The sequence below is a fragment of the Meleagris gallopavo genome, chromosome 7 (assembly GCF_000146605.3).
Source record: "Meleagris gallopavo isolate NT-WF06-2002-E0010 breed Aviagen turkey brand Nicholas breeding stock chromosome 7, Turkey_5.1, whole genome shotgun sequence".
Classification (NCBI taxonomy): Eukaryota; Metazoa; Chordata; class Aves; order Galliformes; family Phasianidae; genus Meleagris; species Meleagris gallopavo.
In genome coordinates, this window is record NC_015017.2 from 17,916,007 (window position 1) to 17,929,372 (window position 13,366).

Here is a 13,366-nt window from a genome sequence, read left to right on the forward strand (position 1 = left end):
TGGTACCGGCCCCGCTGACGGCTCCGAGTCCGGGCGCGGAGGCGCGGAGCGTTTTCTCTGCGCTCGGCGGCGTGGCCGGGCTGAGGATTTGCGTGCCCAGGGCTCTGCCGTGGGGGGCTGCAGCCTGCTTCGGTCTCCTTTTTCTCCAGCTGTGTTTGGACGCCTGAGATCCTTCTGATTTTTCACCTAGTGTAGCCGTTTTCCTGTATAGCGGGGCACAGATCCGTGGGGAGGGTCTGGGTGGGCCTGCTGGGGGCTGGGGGCACAGGGTGAGCTCTCCGCCTCCTGCTGCACCCCGGGTGCCACAGAGAGCATGGCCGCAGTACCCTGTCCCCACTGGGCTCCCATGCGTGCTGCAGCCCCCAGCTGTGAAGTGGGAAGCATAGGGTGGAAGGATGTGTCCTGCAGCATCCTTCCTCCGTTCTTCTTGCTCACATCTTAGGGTCATCCTAGGTGTGCCGCCACCTTGTATGTCCCCTGATAGGGATGAGCATGGCTTTGCAGCACCAGGTGCAAGAGCTGACCTCCCTGCTGCTCCGAAAGGATGCTGAGATTGAAGACTACAGGGAGAGCGGGGCCACTCTGAGCAGAGGTGAGGAAGCTCAAGCAGCGAGCTGGCATGCTCTGTTCCCCCTGGCTATCACCCAGCCAGGCTTGCGTTTCATGTTAAGCTGCTTCAGCAGCAAGACGGTAGCCGGGAGGCTGGGGAGCAGCCCCTTGGGGACAGTGAGGGGAGGAACAGCCCTTCAGTGGTAGCTGGAAGACTTGGGGAGTCGCCAAGGGGCTCTCCGCTTTGCTGAGAGCACCTGGCTGCTCCCCAGGAGCCCGTGCTGATGCCAGCAGGGGCTGGTCCTGGAGCTGAGTCCAGTTCCTTCCTGCGGAGATCTTGGAGAGCAACCAGTAGCTTGACTCTGGTGGAAGTGCAGCTGTGTGCACGGGCCCCTGTCCAGCATGCAGCCTGGTGTGGAAGACAGGAAGGTGGAAGCCCCCTGGGGAGGACATGGGTTAAGTCTTGCTGAGGGTACTCTTGAAGGGTGCTCTCTGTCCCTGACAGTGGCTGAATGCACCCAATCTGCCCAGCCAGCTGTGTTCACCTGCCTTGTTCTACAGAGCTTGGAGCAGCTGGAAAACCCGGTTGGGGTCCAGGGAGTGATACTGGTGGGTTTCCCTTGCATTGCTCAGCATACCTGAGCAAAGCTGGCCAGGTACTTCTTCAGGCAACACCTTTGCAATGATGAGAGAAAATTAATGCAGAATGAGGTATAATGGGGATTTGTCTCTGTCCTGCAACACGAGGACACGGTCAGGTTCACCCCCAGAAAAGCAGCTGGAGATGAGAAGCTCCTGATCCCCTGGGTGCACGGCTGAGCAATGTGCAGACTGGGGCAGTGCTTCCAAGATTCTTCACATGTGGACAAGTCATGGCATCTCCACAGACCCCAGACTGAGCTGTTCTTGAAGCTGGGGTAAGGCATCAAAATATAATGGACACCTCTTGCTAGGGGAGAAACTCAGCAGAGGAGCACTTCCACCTTTGGGCAGCTGAAGGATGTGTCCCCAGAGCAGTGACCTGCTAGGTGGTGTGGCTGGCTCAGGGGATGAGTGCTGTTCCCCTGGAAGCTGCAGTCCCAAAGGCAGGAGAATGTGAAGCTGGGCTGGGAGGTCCGTCTGTCCCGTCTCAGACTGATTCCTGCTCCCCCTTGCAGATCGCCTACGAACAGAGCCCTTCCAGGAGGAAAAATTTCTGCAGAACTTCATGGCTGAGGTAAGGAGTGGTGCCAGTCCTCCTCATTCCTCCAACCAAGGTATTGTGAGGAGCGAAAACCAGAGGCCCCAGTTTGTGGTCTGCTGGGCTGGATGGGGAGCTCTGGTAGGGATGGCTGGACTTGGCTAGAGAGGGGTAATGCTCACTGTGCTCTCATGTGTCCCTTCTTGAGCCCTTGTGTCTGGTCTGAAGGACAAGCTGGGCTGGGGACGTGTCTTCCATTGGGGTATGGCACTGTGTTTTGTTACCCTCTCACCGCTGCCTGGCTGCTGGAATTGCCAGGGCTGTGAGGCGAGCTGGCTGCTCTGAGGGCACCTTCCTGTGGACCTGAAAGCCTGATGTTGACAGCAGGCAGAGAGCAGATGAATGAGGAGACGCCATCTGCTCTGTTTGGTTCATCTTTGGCTTTTAGAAGTGGCTTTGCAGTGGTTGATTGTGCAGCCTGTTCTTGGTGTCATGCCCACCCCTCACCCCATGGCACGCTTGGCTCTGAAATCAGATACATGTTTTGGAGAAAGTGAGGTTGGAAGCAGAAGCTTTCCTCTGCTCCCTTTTTATCGCAGAAGCACTAAAATGGTTCAAAGCAATGTTGAAATGTCAGAAATTATTTGATACCGATGAGCACAGAAAGACTCCGGAGCTTCTGTGTGCCAGCTGTGCAGGAGTGGGGAGCAGTAGCAGTAGCAGGGGACCCTGGTATCAGCTGGGAACAGAGTGTGGTGTCACACATGCTGCATAGAGAGGATGTTGCTCTGTGGGACACATGCAGATGTTCTTGTACAGCTGGCTATAAACCATCTGCAGAGCTTCTAAAAATTAGAGGCGATCCTCCTTTACATAGAAGGGATTGCATCCAGCACAGGCAGCTTTCGTTTCCCCCTGGCTATGATGGATAGAGATGAATTCATTGCTGGACTGAAACTTAGAGGTTGCCTAGGGACCGATGATCACGACCAGATTACATTCACCCTGGGCAAAGAAAGGACATTCCTAAACAGTAATTTATATCCTTCAGGCTCTGAAAGGGCTAATTTCCCAAAGCAGGGGGAAATTATGAGTGAAATCAGCTAGGAGGAAACATTAGATAGAAAAATGTGAATGAAAATTGTGAGCTCTTTCAGAAGAATCTCAGAAGCCACAAAAAGCCACAATTCCACAATCAAGAAAGAGGGCAGCGCTGGCCGAAAGCCCGTTCTGGTTCAGCGGCAAAGTGAAGGCAGCAATTAGAAATAAAAGAGCAGTTTATAACAAATGGGAGAGCAGGAGTAGATAGCAATCCATATAAATTAGAAATTATGAAGTGTAGAAAATGGGTAACAGAAGCTAAAGACATCAGGGAAAAATCATGGCGAAGGACAGAAGGAAAAGGTTTTATTTAGTGTGTTAGGAGAAAAACCCAAAGTCCCAGCGACGGGCTAAGCCTGTTAGTAGGTGGAGGTGGTAAGATGATTGATAGTGAAGGAGACATGGCAGAAGTGCTGGGCAAATGTTTCTGTGCTGCTGGAAGGATGCAGGTGGACGTGCTGGTACTGGGAGGTGATGCAGTATGTCTGTGTCCAAGGGATGGATGCACAACATCTGATAAACATGAATGTGGGCTGGAAGCTTCGGGTCTATGGTGTAGGGCATGGGAGAAGCTGCTCGGTGGTACTGGGAGGCTGCTTGTGCAGAAGGGAGCTGCTCAGTTTCTCTGTGCAATTCCATGGAGAACTCTCACTGTGAATTTTATAGAATCTCTACCAGGATTTTTCAGCTGCCCTTTTCCCAGGCTGAGCATTCTTTGGGCTTTTAGCCTTCTGCTGCAGAGAAGCTGTTAAAGACTTCTGCATACCTCTGTGTCTTTTCATTTCTACTGCATCCTTTTGGAGAGGTGGCACCAGGGCTGCGTGTGCCTGGGATGGATTCACCCCAAGGAGCACCGTGATATTTGCTGCTGTCTTTTCTCTCGTCCCCTCATCACTCCTAATTTCCTTTTGCCCTTCTGGCTGTGAGGCTGGGGTTTCCAGACACCTCATGGCATCAGCAGGGCATCTCCTTCCTTGGCAGGAGCTGCTGCAGTGCTCTGCTCAGGGAATGTGAGGCTAATTGGAGTAGTTTAAATGATCTAGTTATCTCTGCCAAATGGGCAGGTATTTCAGCACTGTGTAGCATTGTAATAGGGGCAGCAAGAGGCTCAGGAGGGGCAGAGGGTCACTCGGGGCACACTGCAGGACGCTGGGAATGCTGCCACCAGCTCCCATGCCTGGGTTGTAAAAAAGATACTGGGCAATCAATGCGGAGTCACAGGAATTAATTGAGGGCTAGAGAGAGCCCGGCATTGAGCGATTTGGAAGGCAGGAGCTCTGTCTAGCTTATCAGAAAGAAAATTGAGAGGTGCCTTGATTGCAGTGCATGAGGGTCTTTACAAGGAGAAGATACTGGTTAGCAAAGGGCTCCCTTTAATCTAGCAAAGAGCAGCAGGATGTGAGCCAGGCACAGGGAGTCAGAGCCAGGCGATTCCCAGCTAGGACAAAGGCACATGGTTTTGCTCCTGAGGGTGATTAGCAACTGGGATGTGTTCCCAAGGGCAGTGGTTGAGTCTCCATCTCTTGATGTCTCCAAAAGCGGGCTGGGAGCCTGCTGGGAAGCAAACCAAGATGCTGGGCTCAGTATCGGGCTGTGCGTGGTTAAACATCAGTAGCTGAGAGGTCAAATGGAGCGCTCTGATGGTCCCTTATGCAATGGGACTGTAGATTGCAGATGTTTAATGATGAGGGCAGCGTGATGGGGTGCGGGGCCGCAGGATACAGGAATGCACTCCATAGCTTTGCCTGTGGCAGCCTTGAAGCCTCAACTTCCCAAACTGATGGCGCATGTACCATGGAGAGGAAAGGACCTGCAGCCCTAAAGGCAGAGCTACACGGGAGCACACTGCTAAGCATGCCCTTTCACAGGGCTCTGCCAGGCAGGGTGTTGTAACTAATTGCGGGGAGTTTTCCAGCAAAGCCCTGGGAATATTTATACGTTTAGGAAACGACGCTTTCACACACGCAGTTTTTGGCAAGTGTTCACTGCTTAGCAGCTGCCTGCACTCAGGCAGAGCTAAGGGAGAGCAGCAGCCACACGTACGGCGAGGTGAAGGCAGCAGCTTTTATGGGGAGAGGGAAAAGCGAGCAGCTGCAGGGCTGAGCACCTTGGGGCTGTAGGTCCAGGGGCACATCTACAGCACGCACTGCTAGAGAGCCCCATGGTGATGAGGGTCGTTTCTCCTGCATCGGCCCAGCCACAGAGCAGTCAAAGCCACTGGGATAAACTCACAGATATGATCAGTTCAAATATAGCCCCTGCGCCCCAGGATGCTTCACCCTGCATATTTTTATCTCCTGTGGCCGGTGTGCGCTGGGGTGGATGCTCCGCACCTCCGGCCACCCTGTGCACTTGGCTTGTGGTGCAGGGCCCCGGCAAACAGGACGTGGAGGGTTCACGGGTTGACCTGGCCCAGCGAGGAGGAGGATGTGCCATCAAAACAAGCAATGCTGGAGAGGAAGATAAACAAACACCAGCTTCCAGCGTGGCCCCGGCTGAGGGCAAGTGGGAGCTCTGGGCTGGGGCTGGTGGGGCGGCAGGGCTGACGTCAGGGAGTGCGGGGGTCAGATCCCCATCCCATTGTTCTGCAGCGGGGTTGGGACAGGGCCAGGCGTCCGTCCCCATCCCACAGGGCACAGGAGCATGCGGGCAGGTGGAGGGCTCTCACTGGAGTTGCTGGCTCTCACCTGCCCGGTGCCAGCACGTGCAGCCAGCCACCTGCCCAAGCTCTGCTTGCCTGCACCATTCTGCCTCTCCCTTTTAATGGGTGCTAAAAATAAGCCTGGGGATGGGAGCTGCTGCTGGCTGCCCATGGGTGACTCTGGCTATGTGTTGGGCAGGGCAAGGACCATGTCCATCCTGCAAACCCAGCCCGCTGTGGCAGAGTGGCAGAGGAGGAAACAGCCTTCTGGCTCCTTCTGATGGCAAATGGTTTTAATTAGTGTGAAGTAGCTGTGGCTTTGCAGCTGCCTCTGGGCCAGTGACACGGGCGTGATGTGGGGCACACATGGTCTGTGGCATAGGGTGATGCTGCGGGTGCTCATCTGCACTGGGCTCTGTCTGCAGGGCACCGGGAAGGGCCACGGCTCTGCACTAGCAGGGACAAGCCATGGGTCCTCATGGCAGGCTGGGGGTCAGGACAGATGGGGAACGTGGGGCTGACTCTTAGGGATGCTTGGCTGAAAGGAGCAAGCCCACATACGCATCCAGGCCTCAGTGCTGCACTCATCATCGAGCAAAAGCACACGTGTGCGTGCCAGCACTGACGCGTGCATTGGGCAGAACGCAGCATCTCATTTCTGTACGCTGGACTCATTTCTGTGCACCCGTCTGCAGGTTGTGGGGAGAGAGGCAGTTTGGGGTGAGTGTGGGTACCCACTGCTGCATGGGGGCTGACCGCTGCGTGGGCGCCGGGCCCGCCCGGTGTGTTTGCCACTGAGGCGCGTGGCGGGCGCAGTGTGGCTTTATTTATTTATTTGCTCAGGCACCATCAGGTGAGGGGGGCCATGACTGGGCCGTGCTTTCTGGGCCGCCGCCGGCAACCACAGGCCGCTTACACAAGCGGTGAGTCAGTGGAGCTGCACACTGCTAAAACCAGACTTGGCATGGGCACTGCGGGGCAGTGGGCTGCCCGAAATAGCGCCCAGACCGTGGGCAAGGAACAAACCCCCTCTGGCACATCTGGGGCCGTGCTGGCTGCCTGCCTGCTGACTGTGATTGCTCCATCACGGCAGCCCGTCCTGCCCTGAGGGGCTAAGGATGCACGCTGTAGGATGCCTCCTGCAGTGTGGGGCTTGTAGCCTGACCCCAGTGGCTGTGGCACAGGCAGCCTGTGTCACCTGGAGGCTTTTTTGGCGATGGAGTGTCGGGCTTAGTCATTGTGACGATTCTCCCTGGATCATGACATAACCCACGGAGGTGCACTAGTGTGCATGTACAGGGATGTACAGGCACAAACAGGGAGCCCTTCTTTGCATCTGAGGGCTTTCTCATCCACTCTGTGCCATGTCATGCTATGCTGTGCTTTGCCATACAATGCTATGTCATGCCCTGCCATGCTGTACTGTCATGGTGTGCCATGTCATGCCATACGATGCCATGTCGTGCCATGTAATGCTACGCTATGCCATGCTGTGCCATGACACACTGTGCTGTACCCTGCCATGCTGTGTCATGCAATTCTATGTCATGCAGTGCCACGTAATGCCGTGCTGTGCCAGGATACTGTGCCATGTTTTGGTTGTTACTACACCCAAGCAGAGGGGTGTCACAGGCATTCTGGCAACAGGGCCCATAGCCCCTCTGGTGGAGCAGTGGCCCCAGCCCATGCATGGGCACTGACCACGCAGGGGATGATTGATCTTGCGTCAGTAAGCAGTGGTTTGAGCCAGTGCCAGGCCTCAGCTCAAATGGCGGCATTGAAGGGGGAGAGCCCCTTCCCCCTCCGGAAAGCAGAGCAACTGCAGGGCCTTGTGAGGGGTGATCTTGCTGTCCCGACAACCCCCAGCCCCACTCCCTTGGTCTGGGGCTCTCAGCCCCATGGTTTACAGGCTGCTCCCAGCCCTGCAACAGAGCCTGGCCTGAACTGTATTGGGGATAGAGGAGGGAAAAGAGTGGGTGGGAGGACAGTGCGTTGGTGTCATCTGCTCCTCTCCTCTGTGCAGGGCAGTGCCTTTCCCAACCCTGCAGCTTGGGATGTGGCAGCAGTTCCTGTGAGGAAAGGGGGTTCTGGGGAGGAGAAAAAGATGAACTGTGACAGGACCCTTAGGAACTGCTCTGTGTCAGTATAGGATGTGGCAGCTTCTCCATCCCCCGTGCTGGGGTCTGGATGAGAATATTACTTTCTTGTCATTTTGGGAGCCGCTCCCTGTCTGCCCAGTGCCCCTGTTCTCTGCCATGCAGAGGATAGGCTCCATCCAGCTGTGCACATCTGGGCTGGCTGCAGCGCACCCAGAGGCACATCCTGCCCCCCAGGCGCATGCCCCGGCAAAGCCATAGCATTCCTGAGGCCGCCTGTCCCTCTCGGCTCGGACCTTTGTGTACTATTTATCTGTGTGAGGAAACAGAGCCATTCATGTATTTCTCTGCCTATTTATACCTCTCCCTTTCCGTATTTAGTGTGTGCGCAGGCAGAGGGGGCAGCGTGCGCCGGGGCGACTGATGTTCTTGGCTCCAGCGCTGGCTGGAATTTCGTCCTGGAATGTCTCCTGAACCGCTCTGAAAACACGAATAAATCTCTGTGTGTTGTGTGCATGTGTGTACACAAATATATGGACAACTTATAGACACCGAGCCCTATGGGGGCATTTGTGAGTTTTGCTATTTAAAGACACGAGTAGTTATAGGGCTCTCAGCGAGCCCAACACCTCTGTATCAAAGGGATGCGGGGCGTTTTGCTAGCGGCCTGGTATTTGGGAGATAAATGGCCCTTGCCCTGCCCTCCCTGGGGAGCTGAAGCAGTGGCCAGCTCCAGTTCCCCTAGTGCAGGCTGTGGTGCCTCCAGTGTGTTAGGGAAAGGGTTTGGGGGCACTTGGTTTATCTAGGGCTTTTGGAGGGCCAGGTGTTGTGTCCCCATCACGGTGCTCATGGCTGCCTGGGAAAGATGAGGATGTGCAAAGAGCAAAACAGGCACTGGGTACCAGGTCCTGATGGGATGCTTGTCTGGGCATCTTCTCGGGAAGCACTGCAGTAGCTGGTGCTCACAGCTGCCAAGAAAAGGCAATAAAAAGGAGAAGGAGGAGAAAATAGAAACTAGGTGCCAGGAATTGGGCACCACTCCCCAACTGGGATGCTGAGGGCATCTCCTGGGGACGTGCTGACAGCTGCCTTGTTGGGGATGCTGGATGAAGCCCTGGCCAGGACTGGCAGCTCAGAGGGCTTCCCACTCCCAGGGATGACAATGGGAAGTATGCTGAGGCTGAGCTGGGCTGACAGGAGAAGATCAGGCCCTGTGTGGCACCCATGAAACAGCGAGGGAAGGGGCATGGCAAAGCCTGGTGATGTGGGAATGGGAACGTGTTTCAGCCCAGCTCAGGGCAGCGCCAGCTTTTTGTGACCCGGGTGCTGAAAAACCTGATATTTCGGGCTCAAAATGCCCACGTTTGGTCTCTGGCCAAAGAAGATGTGTTTGTGGGTGGGGGAAATTTGAGCAAATTCCTGCTGTGAGCACAGCACGTGTGTGCGCGCGTGCGGGTGTGCGTAGAGGGGAAATACAGTTTTCCTTTTTAAAAAAGCACCACTTATTTTTATACAGAACTCCAGAAGGACTGAATGTGGAAACTTGGCCTGTCAGCAGCTGTCACAGGGGAGCGGGTCCCTGCCTGAGTTTGGGGGGAAACCACAGCTGGGTGTTAATGGGACTGTTAATGAATTAATGTTGGCTGCCGTGTGCTAGGGGGGAGCGCACAGCCCTTCCTGGTACACGTGCTGAAGCCTGGCTATGGCTCACGCATAGGATGGCTGCACTTTTCCAGAAAGCCCCAGCTCTGGAGCCTCTTGCTCACCAGGTGGGGCTCTCCTTGTGCACCTTAGCTCCTCCAGTGCTGTGGATTGTGGAACTGCCTGCAGCAACGCTGCCTGTCTGTAGGCAGATGTGGGGTTAATTCTCTTACTGTCTCCCCCAAAGTGTGGAGGAGTGCTCACATAGATGTGGGAGCACAGCTTCAGCTGAATGCAGGCTCAGAGGTTTTTGCAGCATGCGCTCCCAGCTTGCTGGGGATGGCTCTCGAGGAGCCAGGACCAAAATGCAAGGGGTACAGTGGACCTTAAGAATAGTGTCATAACCTGGTTAGACTAGAAATGGGGAACAAACAGACAGGACCTGGGAAAGAAAGAGCAGATTCTTTTCCATGGAGATCTTCGCTCTTCTCCAAGGACATCTCCGCTCTTCGCTGTGGACATTTCCTTTCTTCGCCATGGGCGTCTCCTGCTACTTTTGGCTTCAGGCTGTGTGGGTGACATCTCAGCCATGGAGAAGCCCGTGGCATCTCCTGAGAATTCCACCTCTGGTACCAGTTAGCAATTGAGAGCATGAGTCAAGAGGAAGGGTGACCACGGCACGGGAGTAATTACGATATCAAGGAAGGGCTGGCCGTGGTGAGGAAGGAAAGACCACACCAAGGAAGATGGTCATGCTGAGGAAGTAATGACCATGCTATAGTAGGGTTGACCATGCCCGGTAAGGAACTGTAGGGTGGAAAAGACTGCCAACTGAGGATGCTGCTATGGATGGAGACGCAGAGTGAGACTGAGTTAGTGGGCCTTGCTCAGAGGAAGGCTGGAGGAGCCCGAGCACGGATCTGAATGGGCTCTGCCTGCCCCGTGCTTGGCCCCAGAAGATCCCAAAGTCCAGCCTGGAGGGGCTCTGAGGCTCCTCTGTGCTTGGCCGCAGGCTCCCAGGGCCCAGCCTGGCTTTTACAGGGCTCAGAGCCCTTCCCAAACCCATCCCAGACAGACGGATATCCCAAAACCCACTGGCCACATAGCCCATCCCAGGGGCCCCTGCTCTTGGTCCCTTTATGTGAATGGGGTGGTGTGCGTGTGCCCAGACTGTCCTCTTCTGTGACTGTACAGTACACACGGCTAAATATATGTCTGTGCAGATACAGGAACTCAGAGGGACCGAGTGATGCTCCCTTTCTATACCTCTTTTCATGGGGAGAGCTAATGAGATTCATGTCATTAAAGGGCTGATGTTTTGTGGGATGGGAGCCTTTTAAACGGGATGTGTCCTGGCTTAGTCATGGCAAATATTTACCAAAAAAAAAAAGAGGAAAGAAAAAAAAAAGGGACATACCATATAAAATTAGAGTTCTGAAAATAGTATTTAGAGCAAGTGAGAGAGAGGAACCTAAACCAGAAAATACAGCCCAGTCTGTTCAGGAGTCAGGGGAAAAAGAGAGAGAAGAAAAAAAAAAAAGCCAGAGATAAAACGAGAGAAACCTCGGCAGTAAAAACAGCATCTTGGTAAATAGACTATTAAAAAAATTCTGACCTGCTTTATGGCTTTCTTGGCTGCCGTTCAGCTGCGCTGCCCTGCCGGCACGGAGAGAAGGTAGTGGGGCCGGCGTCTGTGTGGATGCTCAGAGCCCCGGGACGCGGCTCCCCCCGCAAGCAGCCACGGGGCGTTAAATTTAGCCACATAATGATGGCCCTGACGAGGCAGCCTTTTGTAGCCACGCTGTAATTACTGCCTGGCTTATAAATTTTATTTTTCTTATTATGTTTCCTCCTCCTCCTCCACTGGGGAAGGGGAAGGGGGGCTCCCATACCCCCATCCAACCCACAGCTCTCTGGGGAGTGGGGGTACGGCTGCAAGGGATGAGGGGACGGCTGCTGAGCTCCATGCTGCTCCCTGCACGGGCAGGGGGCTCACCCCACCTTTGGGATCGGGGACAGCAGTGAGCTAAGCTGGCCCAAGCGGGGTCCCCATGGCACAGAGCACGGTGTCCTGGCCTCTCTGAGCCCCAGCACTGGGACTGGGAGAGGTAGAAAGGGCCAAGGCTGGCTCTGTCCCCATCATCCTGTGGCCGCAGCGCTGGGATGGGGCAGGGGGACAGAGCCGGTGCACACGGGGGACAATTTCAGACCAGGCAAGAACGTGCCAGAAAAGGTCTGGTTCCCTTCTTGTTTTCCCAAAACAAAGGAAGCAGCCTTGCATTGCTGGAAGTCGCGTGCTCAGGCTGTGCTGCCTTGTTATCATCCGATAACCTGACGACCCAGGAGCTGCCCTGCTCCTCACCCGCCGGGATCGCACTACGGGATGCGAACAGCTTCCGCATTAGCTGCCCTTTGCAAGGATCTGCTTTCCGCTCTCTGGGCTGGGGGGTGAGCGGGGGCTGACTGTGTGACAGCTCTGGTCCTGAGCAGTGCAGGTGAGAGTGGAGGGCAGTAGCAGTGAAAGGGCAGAAAGGATACAGGTGCCCTGGTTTGCATGGGTGTTGCCATCCCATAGGATATTTGGGGTTCTGCTATGCCTTGCTTTGCCCTTTGTATCTTCACTGTTGTCGGGGCAGGCTGGTGCTGCAAGGAAAGGACAGTCAGAGCTCTGTGGCCAGATGGGGTTGCTGGGCATGGTGGGCAGCATGTGGGGTGGGGACCCTGGGAACGTGGTGATGCGTTTGAAGCTGGGAGCCTTGCCAAGTGCCGAAGAGCTGGGAGCAGCACTGGCACTGCCCGCTCTCTTTTTCATCTCTGCCTCTTCACCCTAGCAGTGCAGCAGTGCTGAGGCACCACGGGGACCCCATTGGAGCTGGTGATTGGGGTGATGTGTCCATCCCGGCGGGGAGCTGTCTGGGGAAGAGTGCCCTTGGCGCAACAGTGCATGTGGGATATATGGGACTTGTCCCACGAGCTGTGCCCAGGGGACCACCTTTTGCCAGAGCAGCCACTTTCTCGTTCCTCACGCTATAAGGGCTCTGTTCAGAGTCAGGATGACCCTAGGCAACCTCCATCCCTCACTCAAGCGCCCATTTCAAGGCAGGTGAAACAATACTAAATCAACTCCTTTGAAGCCTCCCGGCCCACAGCCCCACGGACGTGCCACTCTCCCTTTCCCCCATCAGCTGTGGGCATGCTGGGGGCTTGGCGCCAGGCGCAGGGATTCAGCACCAAGGTGGTCGCGGGAGCCCTTGGGGTTGCGGGATGGCTTGGGAGCCCGGCTGGGGACCGGGAGACAAAGTGCCCTTTCAGCCCTGGAAAGATGCGTGTGTGTGTGCATGGAGGTGAATGCCCTCGGCCCCGGGGAGCAGAGAGCAGAGAGCTGGCTGTGTGCAGCCTGTAGAGCAGCCCCGCACGTGTGCCGCTCCCGTGTGTGCCTTTCCGTCCCGGTGGATTTATGTACGTCATGCGTGCGCCTTACTCATCAGGGTGTTTTTCTTTCCTTGTTCTTGGGTCTTCCCCCCTCCCACCCCCACGATGCATCTATAATTCTTATAGTTTTTATTCCTTTATTTTTATTTTGTAAATCACCGGTTTTGGAAGTCCTTAGGAAAATAAACGGTATTTTTAGAGCGTGTCTGCCAGGCTGCTGATCCCGCCTGCCCTACTCGTCGCTTACTCACTATTTGTTTAAACTTTCATTCTCCCCCACTGCTGCATCCCGGTGATGGGGTGCAGTGCAGTGGGCACACGCGGGGCTGAGCGGCATGGCGGAGTTGTAAATGAGCAGAAGGCAGCTCCAATCTGGCCTTTATTGAGGTCCGGGCTTGGGTAGCGCTGGAGCAGCCTGCCCTGTAATCAGCCAGCCACCAGAGATGGTCGGCTTGTAATAAAGCAGCTCTATATTTATTTGTTCTGTTTATACCCTGCTCTGTAATAAGTTGGGAGCCCTCCCCAACCCCTTTTTCTTTGGGTCTCCAAAGGGATCTGCCATCCCGCACTAAGTGCACATTCCCGCAGCTGGAGCAGCCGTGCCACATCTGGGCAGAGCTCAGCCGTGCACCTCTCCTTCCGTGTGCCCACCACCGTCCTGTTGTCTGCATCCCAGCCCTGTCCCTCTGCTCACCCCATGCCTTTTCTAGAGCCCCCTGCCCGCCC